The 10,818-nt window shown below is 57.0% G+C and overlaps 1 long non-coding RNA gene across 2 annotated transcripts; it reads left to right on the forward strand.

Annotated features, from left to right (window-relative positions):
- Nucleotides 1-910: 910 nt before the first annotated feature.
- Nucleotides 911-3,476, forward strand: LOC118608711. Of its 2 annotated transcripts, none has more exons than XR_004953165.1 (2): nucleotides 911-1,215; nucleotides 3,077-3,476. It is a non-coding gene; the product is annotated as an uncharacterized LOC118608711 (long non-coding RNA). The 2 variants fall into 2 exon arrangements; XR_004953166.1 differs by lacking the exon at nucleotides 911-1,215 and adding an exon at nucleotides 1,717-2,280.
- Nucleotides 3,477-10,818: the final 7,342 nt, after the last annotated feature.

Raw genomic sequence — 10,818 nt, forward strand, 5'->3', positions numbered from 1 at the left:
CGCCAACCCTGCCGGGGCCTGGGTCTCGGAACTCCGGCCTCCTGAACCGTGCCAGGTCGTGGCCTGTTGTGTGAGCTGCCGGTGGGGCGGGAGGGGGGGTGGCATGTCTGTTGTGGAGCCGGGGCTGACGGGGTCAGTCCCAGGTTCTCGTCCTGATGTGAGCCCCCCCCAGCTCGGCATTCCCTCTGCGTCAGGTCCCCACAGAGGCAGGAACGAATGACCACGAACGTCATGGTTAAAACAGCGCAGTCCATCCTCGTGCATTTAAGGGGTTAATGTCCGCGATTATAGGGAACTCATATAACGCAACACCAGACAGACGAATAATCTGATTAAAAACATGAGTGGAGGACTGGAATAGACATTTCTCCCAAGAGGACAGACAGATGGCCAGCAGACACATGAAAAAGATGCTCAGCATCACTAATCCTCAGAGAAATGCACATCGAACCACAGTGAGATTTCATCCCGCCCCAGTCAGAATGACCAGCGTCAGCAAATCAGCAAAGGAGCGCTGGCGAGGACGTGGAGGGCAGGGGGCCCCCGTGTGCGGTTGGCGGAGTTGCAATAGCCACTAAGGAAAAGGGTCTGGAGGTTCCTCGAAATATTAAACTTGGAACCGCCATCCGACCCAGCAACCCTGCTTTGGAAGAAAACACTAATTCGAAAAGATACCTGCATCCTTGGCCTCGTCGCAGCGTTACCAGCACTGGCCGAGGTACGGAAGTCGCCCGAGTGTCCATCGACCAACGATTAGATGGAGGAGACGGGGCGCACGTCACCCGGCCGCAAAAAAAGAATGACGTCATGCCATTTTCAACAGCACGAATAGACCTAGAGGGTATTGTGCCGAGTGAAATAAGTCAGACAAAGACTGATAAATACCGTATGATCTGGCTCGTACGTGGCATCTAATGAAACAAATGAGTAAACAAAACTGGACGGAACAGGACCCATAGGTACAGCCGATGGTTGCCGTAGGGGAGGGGGTGGGGGCGGCAATATAAATAAATAATTGGCCTCGCCCCCCTCCCCGCCGAGGCCCCGGCTACACTCAGAGTGCACGCCCATCGTGAGTCACCCAGAGTGAAGGGGTGAGCTATTTACAGGTCAGAGTCACCCTGAGATACAGAGAGAGCGTCTTGTCCCTGGAAGCGGCCTTATCTCGCGGTCCGCTGGGAGGGGGTGTGTGTGCGTGCGTGTGCGTGCGTGCAGGTACAGATGCGGGCGTGACTGCGTGTGGGCGTGCAGCGCGGCAGGCAGGGAGGCTGACTCACCGCTGGAGCGGGCACGGCCCCTCCGAGCGGGAGGCCAGAGCGGAGGCTGCCCAGGGCTCCGTGTCCTTGACGCCCGGGCCGGAGCTTCGGGCAAAGCCGTCACGCTGCCTTCCTGCAGGACTGGCGTTCCGGGAGCTGGGCAGAGGCTGCGGGTGCTCTGGGGGGCAGACAGGGCCCACACAAGCAGCGGGCCTCGCGGGCAGACGCACCTGGTCCCTGTGGCCTCCGCGAATTTGTGCGACCTCTTTCAGGCCGTTTCCTGGTCCCGAAGGTGGGCTGCACCTCGCCAGCCTGGCTGGTGGAGAGGCTTACACGCGCTGGTTTAGGCAGGTCCCAGCAGATGAGGACCCTGAAGGCTCGGCCCGGGGCTCAACGTGGAGGCGCATTTTCCAGGGCGTGCACTGCCCCCACACCCCCGCCCCGGCAGGCCCGCCCAGCCGCCCCCTCCTCAGTGGAGGCCTCGGCGAGGTTCCTGTTTGCTTAAACCAAAGCCGCGAGGCCTCTGAGGGGGAGGCCGGCTGAGCCAGGCTCCCCTCCGCCGAGCCTGAGCCGGCAGAGGTCAGAGGTGGCGGAGGGCGTGGGCCGGTGTTCCTGCTCCCCCAGTTCTTAGGGGAGGCCAGCCCCTCAAGCCCGGCCCTCCCTCCGGGCCCCTGTCGCGGTGTCCTCCGCCTCCGCCAGCCCTCGCCCTGTCCCCTGTGCTGGGGACTGGACGGCCTGGCTAGCAGGCACTCCTCCGGCCCTTTAGTCCCACTGGATTTTAACTCTCAAAATAACAACACTTGCCACTTATTAAGTTATGTAGTTTCCGTGTGTTTCGCGCTGTTGGGAGTGAGTCGATGACCCAGGACACCTGCTTAAGGCGAGGAGGCTCCAGCCCGACCGCTCGGTCCTGGGGCGGGCATCGCCGGTCGACCCGCACTGCCGGTCACCGGTCACCGCCGGCGTCGGCGAGGACATGTCTGCAGGCCTTGACTCCCTTTGTCTGTAAGGATAGATATCTAGGGTAAGGTTTGTGAGTTCTCATGAAATCCCAAATGCCTTCCGGCAGGCCGCCTCGTGGCCGGGGCCCCTTGCAGCTGTCTGGCGTGTGACCTCTGAGACAGAACGCGGAGGCCGTGCCTCTGGCTGATCCCCTAGGATCCATCTGACCCCCGGCACGTGGAGTGGCGCCCTTGCGGGGAACCGTGGCTTTGCTCCCAAGGCGGGTGGCTCGGGCCGGTCCCTGAGCCCAGCTGTGTGTAAAGACACCAGCAGCGAGGCCATAGCGAAGGGCCTCCCACGCCAGGCCACCCCAAGCAGGGGGCGCCGCGGCACGGGGCAGGGGAACCCGGCGTCAGGCAGGCTCGTGGGAGGGCATTTCCGGGGGGCTCTGCGGGGGCGGAGCCAGCAGCCCCAGGGTTCGCCCGAGGCTGCGAAAGAAGGAAGATCGTCCGTCTCCTTTCCGTCCTGACTCAGAGGCCACGTTGTGAAAGTTTATGAGCCTCCCTCCTCCTGGCTCCGTTTCCTTATCTGTTAAAAAAAAAAATAAATGCGGAGCAGAGAGCCCGGCCGGCCCACACCAGCTCTTAGGAACAGGCAGAACCAAATACGGCTGGGTTTTGTGAAATACCTCTGGGCATAGCTCGCTGTCACAATACCTGATGGCCCAGCGCCCGGGCGGGGGCGGTGACCTCCGGAGCAACTGCGTGTGCCGTCGCCATGGCGACTCCATTCTTTCCTGCCGCGGAGGAGGGACCCTGCCCGCAGCAACCTCTGCTTTGGCCTACGAGAGCCTGAGTTAGAATTTCTTTTTTAAACAGCTCTGTTGAGGTATAGTGGATACGCAAGAAACCGCAGCATTCAAAGTGGACGCCCTGATACATTGACGTGTGAGCGCACAAGCGAAACCATCACCCCAAGGGAGATCGCGAACATAACCATCACCCCCAAAGTGTCCTCGGGAGATCGCGAACATAACCATCACCCCCAGAGTGTCCTCGGGAGATCGCGAACATAACCATCACCCCCAGAGTGTCCTCGGGAGATCGCGAACATAACCATCACCCCCAGAGTGTCCTCGGGAGATCGCGAACATAACCATCACCCCCAGAGTGTCCTCGGGAGATCGCGAACATAACCATCACCCCCAGAGTGTCCTCGGGAGATCGCGAACATAACCATCACCCCCAGAGTGTCCTCGGGCCTGTCCCTCCCCTTCGTCCAGGCCGCTGCTGTCTGCCTGCGTCAATGTAAAGATACTTCCACCTTTGGGGAAGTTCCCTACGCTCCGTAAGCCTCCGCTCCCCCGTTCGCGAAGCGGGGTTAGCAATACTGACCCCCTAGGCTCGTCGTGAAAGTGGAAGAAGCTGATTCGCCTGGGTGCCCGGTGTGGGGGAGACGATCGGGAAACGGCACCCACCCTCCCCGAGTCGGATCCGAAATGAGGAGCCGCGTGTCAGGGACGTGAGCCCCACCCGCTGGTGCCGGCCGTGACCCGACCACCCACGGCGTGGCCGGAGCGTGGAGCCGAGGCGTGGACAGCCCGCGACGGCCGTGGCTGCCGGTGTCCTCAGAGCCGACTGTCCCTGCCGCGCGTCTCCCCGTGAATGCCGCCGCCTCTCTCCTGAACCCGCCGTTCGGGGCCTCGCGCGGGTCTTGTCGCCTCCAGGAAGCCTCCCCTGATTGCTGCCGCCTCGGACTCCAGACGCCGACGTCTTCTTCCCTCTCTCCACCCCGACACTCTGTCTCGTGTACCTCTATTTTGATTCCCGTCGTGAGGGTAAGTTTCCTGAGGACGGAACTTTGTGCCATGCTTCTCTGTGCCTTCGACCACGCCCTCGGGGCCGTGGTAAATGAGGGTGGGCGTTCGGCGGGCGGGCGAGCCTTAACTTGGGCGGCGTGGATGGCACCAGCGCCCGGGCTCGTGGGCGCCACACACGACGACAGGCGAGCGTGAGCACATGTCTGCGGCTCAGCCGCTGGGGCTGAGCGCCACCCCCCGCGGCCTCCCAAACAGCAGACGCTCAGGCTGGGGTCCGAGGTCGGGACACGGCGGGTTCGGGGTCTGGCGGGGGCCCCCCCCCCGGTTCACAGGCGGCGTCTCATCGCGGTGACCTCGCGTGGAGGAAGGCACGAGAGGGCTCTCTGGGGGCTCCTTATAGGGACCCTAACCCCATCACGGGGCCCCGCGACCTCGTCGCCGCCCAGGGGCCCCGCCTCCTGACATCTGCGGGGCAGGATTCGACATGTGGACTGTGGGGGACGGATTTGGTCCATGACATTGATGGTGGCCACACTAACCCCTTGTGTCCTCCAGGGACGCCCGCGCTTGCAGGTGGCCCTCAACTCCTGTGGCCTTGCAAAGAAGGCCCTCAGGCCGGTCGGCCCATGGAGACCGGCAGCTGGCCAGCCCTCTCCTGCCCAGGGCTGCGGCCGGCTGCAGGGCCATCACCATCTCTCAGGACGAGTGACCCGCAGCTCTGATCCGCTGGGCTCCCACACGTGGACTCGCGACGGCGCTTCGTCCGCCGTCCACGACTGACTTCCGCTCGGCCTGTGGCCTGACCCGAGGCTCCTCCCCTGGGGCACTGTCCCCTCCGTCCCCCACAGAGGGAGCGAGGCCTGGCAGGCTCCTACGGCCGCCCCCGTGGGAGGCCGAGCGGACACCAGACCAGCCTGTGTCCACCCCCGGCCCCGCTCTCTGATCCACTGCTCGTAGAGTCCTGCCAGCAACTCCGCGCACCGGCCGGAGGCCCAGGGGTCCTCGGCTCCGCGTGCCTTGCTTGACATCGACTGGAACCCATTAGACAGAGGGTTTTGCGGGGCCCGAGGGGAGGAGAAGGAGCCGGAATTCACGCGAGGCGAGCCTGAGCCTGCGGCCTGCCTGGGCGGCCGCTCGGGCGGGTCAGCTGACGGCCTCACCCCTGTCCCGCTTACTCGCGGCTGGCCCGTGGCCGGTCCCTGCTGGCCCCAGGAACGCCACGCCGCACAGACCCTTTGCACCCTTGGCCGGAAGAGACCCGGGAGCGGGCTCCAGGCCACGTCCCGATGTCACCCTAAGTGAGAAGAGTGTCGTGGACCCTGGAGTCGGGGAGACCGGGCTGTCAGCCCCGCGTTGCCGCTTACGGGCTTGACGGCCTCAGCGAGGTCACGCGGCCGCCAGGGCCGGCGGTCTCCGGCCGTAACGCGGGCGTACGGCTTCCAGCAGGGTGGCTGCGAGGAGTAAGAACGGCAGCTGTGACGTGCTCACACCCGGGAGACACTCATCCCTGGGAGCCGATCCTCTTTAATTCGATAGCTTCATCTCGCAAATAAGACGAGCCCTCCGGGTGGAGTCGAAGGAAATCGAGTGAGAACTCGGGCCCTTCCAGTGGTGACGGCGGCTGCCCTTGACTGAGGCCCCCAGAACTTGGGGTCACTTCGCACATCTCGTTCTGGCCGAATCTCGTCACCAGGCCCCAGGCCGGGGCTGGGTGCCACCCGCCAGGAAGGCCACTCCTTGCGCTGTGGCCTCTGCTGCCCTTCACCCCACCCTGATGTCACGATGGTCTCCCGTAAGCTGCCGGACAAGTGCCCGAGGTGCCTGGTGAGGACTGAGCAGGGCCACAGCTGACCGGAGAGCAGGCAGGGGCGCCTTTGGCTCTCCAGCTGCCACTGTCCCCGGGCCACCAAGGAAGGCGCCGGGTTGGCGGAAAGATCCCCAGGAAAGAGACCCGTCCATGGCCGCGGGCCCGAGGGAGGCAGACCGCCAGTTACAGAGTGTCAGGCGGGCACATTCGTTCGGATGGAGGGAAGAACCTTCCGCCGTGATGACGAGACGTCACAGCCAAGGTGTGGGTCCCCTGGCGCCTCAGGCCTCTGTCGCTCCCTAACCCGGCCGCCGGTGCGGGTGGGGTGCGGGGCGCTTAGCTCAGCGACACGCCGACACTGTGCCGTGTGACCACGTCCACAGTACAAGAAGGAATATCCGTTTGTCCTCGGGTTCTGCGAAAGTGAATCTGTCCGAAGAAACCGACCACTGACCCCCAGCACCCGGTTCCACCAGCAGCCCTAGCGCCGTGGACAAACCAGCCTAGCGGCGCTCCTCGGAAGATCCCGGTCCCGACCGGCGTGGCGGCCCTGGGGGAACAGTCCCAGGCCGCGTTCCGGCGCGGACCGCCCAGGGCCGAGCGGGGTCGGCGGGACGGGCGTCATCTTTCCTTTGCAAAGGAAGAACTAACTTGCTCAAGGTGGCCTGCCCAGCAAGCGACAGGCCCGGGAGAGGAGCCGGGTCTTTCGGCTCCTCCTACTGAGCCCTGTCCAGACAAGGAGTGAGTCCGCGACGGTGGACCCGATCCTGTGAGAGCCTCCGGAGCCCAGATTTGTCCGGTGGAAGCACCTGGCACCTGGTGGGAGCAGAAGTTGGCACAATTTTTAGGAGTATAATTTGGTAATCTGCATCAAAAATTTTAAGATACATCGGCTGATTATTTTCACTGCTAGAAATGCACCTTAAAGAAATTATCAGGAATGGGCACCAGGTTAAAAACTTAGACATAGACTTACCCTATGGGTTCAACAATTCCACTCCTAGGCCCACGTCCCCCAAAATAAAGACCTCCATTCACACACACACACACACACACACACACACACACTCACATGGACACGTTAAAAGCAGCCTAGTTTATAATAGCGCCAAAGCAAAAAACCAGTCCATCAACTATGGAATGGATAAATAAAATGTGATATAATCACACGATGGAATATTACACAGTCATGAAAAAGAATGAAGCCGTTGCACACACCGCAACGTGGCTGACTCTCAGAAGCGTGATGCTGAGTGAAAGAAGCCAGTCACAAAAGGCCACATATTGTGTGGTTCCACTTGTAGAGGTCCAGAATCTGTCTCTACGGGCAAATTTATAGAGACGGAAAGTTGGTTAGTGGTTGCTTAGGGCTGGGGGCAGGCGAGTGGAGAATGGAGCTTGACTGCTAATGGGTTTGGGCTTCACGTTAGGAGGAAAAAAACGTGCTAAAATTAGATTATGGTGACAGTTGTACCACACTGCAAATATACTAAAAACCCTAAATTGTATGCTTTAAATGGGTGAATCGTATGGTCTGTTATTTGTATCTTAGTCAAGCCATTTTTAAAAATGGGCACCAGGAAGGTCTTCTCAGCATTTGAAAGCATTAATAACAATATTTGAAATACTCTACGTCCCTAGGAAAAAAAAGAACGTTTAAATAATTATGGTATATCCATCAATGAAATACAGAGCAGTCAATACATGTAATAAGAATATTTCAGACGGTAAGAAAATGCTCATGACATATCATTAATTATAAAACATAGGAGGTATGAAAAGCGTGATCCCAATTTTATTTTGAATTTTTAAAAATCCAATGTTTTACTTCGAGATCCCTGTAGCTTCACGTGCATTTCCTCAAGATTACTGGCCTTACAAACATTAGTTCTCAGTTTCATTGATTTTCCCTATTTTTCTGTTTTTAATTCAATCGGTTTTGGCTTTTATCTTTATGATGTTATTCCCGCTTCCGGGGGATTTGTTTTGTGCTCCTTGTACTAGATTCTCGAGCTTGTCGATCTGAGGTTTCTCTCCCTCCCAAAGCCGCCGCCGTTCGGTCCTGCAAACCTTTCTCTCCGCCCCGATGTGCCTTCGACCCACAAATTTCAACATGTCATGTTTTCATTTCCATTCAGCTCAATGTGTTCCTTTAAAGTTTATTTCGAGACTTCCTCTTTGACCCACGCATGATTTAGAAGCGTACTATGTATTTGCCGAGTGGTTTGAGATTTTCCAATATCTTTTCGTTATTAAGTTCTGTTGGCTATTCGCGTCCATGTAGCTGGATAAAGCGTTCTGTAAGATCTGAACATTTTTCGGTATGTAGAGATTTATGTGATGGCCCAGAAAGTGGTCTATTTTCACACGCGTGTCTTGGACGATGAGAAAATGCTGGTGCTATGTTATCGTATAAAAAATATAAATTATAACGTGCATATGTGCACTGCGATCCCAGTCTTATTGATAAAAAATACGTATGAGAAACATTCTGGAAGGTCGTACACCAAATGTTGACAGCACTTTATTTCTTCCCCCTTATCGTCTTCTGAATTAGATCTAAGTTAAACAATCTTGCTTCTATGATCAAAATCATTTTTTTAAAAAAATAAAGAGAGGAGTGGAATACACCTGAAACTAATACAATATTGTATGTCAACTGTAACTGAAAAAAAATAATAAATTAATTTAAAAAGAGAGAGAGAGAGACCTGGATTGTGTGTCATGAAATGTGGTTTCAGAGACGGGGCTGGGGCACCTCGGTTCACCTCGGGGAGCCTCGCGGCTCGCGTGGGGCTCACGGTCTCCGCCGCACAGGGCTGACCTCTGGGGTCAGCACCGGGGAAGGCGCTCGGCAGAGCCAACGCGGTGTGCGCCCTGCAGCCGCGTTTCGAGCATGGAGAAAGCGCCGCCCTTTTTAATCTCTTGGGTCCCTTCCAAATGATTCGTTTTTAAGCTTCCGTGATTCTTTCACTGAAAGGCAAATAAGAGGACAATGGAATTAAAGGTGTGGGAAGCGTTTCATGCCTGCGGGCAGAGCTCGGCATGCGCCGCTGGTCTCCAGGTGTTTCTGGAAGCCAAGGATTGGGATGCGAGTTGATTTTTCAGGAAAGGTCCAACGTCCAACGTTCTGTCCCGTTGCCCTCGTAAAGTAGGAGGGCTGGCCACACGCGTAATTTCATTTCTGGCCAGGATAATGCAGACATTGGGTTTAAAGCTTTGCCTGAAAGTAGAGGAAAAATTCTCAGACATCCGACACACACAGAGACCCACACAGACCCACACAGACACACACACACACACACACACACACACACACACACGCTCTCCCTCCTTCTCCAGAGCAGACGGCAGTAATCGAAGTTCCTGAGAACAATCGAAGCTCCTGAGAGCAAGGATATCAGTGGGTTTTACGACCTGAATTCCCCGGAATTCAGGAAGGGAGGCAGGGAGTGGGGGAGGGCCGAGGTCCGGTGGTGGCTGGCTTCCCTCCAGCATGACTTCGTTTGAAGTCCTTCCCTTCCCTTTCCCGGCTGGGCCGGCGCCCAGGGGAATAAAGGCAGCAGTGACCCTGTCCTTTGCTCGGTCCCCAAGGATCCCCTGCCGCTCCCTGGCCAACAGCAAGTCCCCAGGCTCTAGGAAGAGCCCTTCCTTTCCACGAGTGTGGCCTTCTCTGAACCCATCTCCCCGCTGGGGACCGCAACCTCTTAACCTTGACCGGGAGCAGCTTTTCTAAGGATGTTTCTCGGGATCCCAGGATCTGTCATAGCGATGCTCGAGTCTCCACGGGGTGCTGTCACGGGAGAGCGGGGTCCTCTCCCGGCACGTGGTCCAGGTTCTTGATGTCCCGAACGAAGAATTGAGCAGGACAACGAAATACAGCCGAAAGTTTTTATTAGAAGGGCGAGTCCCCTTCCAGCGTGGACGCGGGCCTGAGCGAGGGCAGCGAGGCTCGGAAGGCCTGGGGTTCTTATCCCTATTTGCTGTGGGGGGTGACTTTTCTTAGAGGAGTGGGCTTCCCTGATTGACACTAAGATTGACGGGGCTCAGTGATCCATCATTCTGCCTTCCGTGCATGTTTGTTCCCAGAATTCAGTCTGTTATACTGATATTAATGAACTTCCGGGCAAACGTATCATATTATAATGACGGTATAGTGATGCTCAGGTGAGTCGAAGGTCGTTGGGGTCTTCGTTGTGCAGGTGCGAGTGACTGGCTTAAACCGATACCTAATTCTCTGCCTACAGGTTTCTTTGTGTGAGTTGAAAAAAATGCCTTCTGGCTCGCTTATTTGTGCGTGGATTAGAACAGGCCCCCTTCTAGGATAGGATGGCCTCAGTGTCTTTGCAGGCAGACCTGCGCCCCCTAACTTTCCTGCCTAACGCTTTTCTAAGAGCCATGAACCCCCTTAGTATTAGTGTGGATGTTGAGGGACGGGCGGTCTCATCTTCCGTATCTGCTTCCTGCTGAGAACGGCGGTTGTCTCTGCCTGCAGGGGTTCCATGGAGCTCTTTCCCTCTCTGCCTCAGTCAGGGTGGGGTTTTGGGTTTCCTGCTGAAGTGCCACCTCGGTCCCTAGACAAGGAAAAGAAGATAAAAACTCATCATTTAAATCACGTATCTATTAATTTCTATTATTGATTAATTGAGTCAAGGAAAACAGCCTTGGTTAATACATTTCTTAAAGAGAAAAAAAGACCTTTGGCCTCAAGTCCCCTTCCCTCTCAGACTCTAAGGGCCCCGCCTGGCCTAACACGACTTCTGCGAACAATGGGCTGATGACCCTTATCAATAGCCAGAGGATCTGAGTCACCAATTTGGGGTAATTATCAGGATCGGAGAGAAAGGGCCTTTTTTTCCCAAAGAAAGGAGGGAAGAAAACTTAACTAGGTTTACTAAAAAGATTAAGAACTCTGCAAGCAATATCCCATATTGTTTCCTGCTAAAAGATTAAGAATTTTACAAGTGATGCCCTGCATCGATGGCCCCTTGCCG

This window comes from Rousettus aegyptiacus, unplaced genomic scaffold (genome assembly GCF_014176215.1).
Source record: "Rousettus aegyptiacus isolate mRouAeg1 unplaced genomic scaffold, mRouAeg1.p scaffold_m13_p_10, whole genome shotgun sequence".
NCBI lineage: Eukaryota > Metazoa > Chordata > Mammalia > Chiroptera > Pteropodidae > Rousettus > Rousettus aegyptiacus.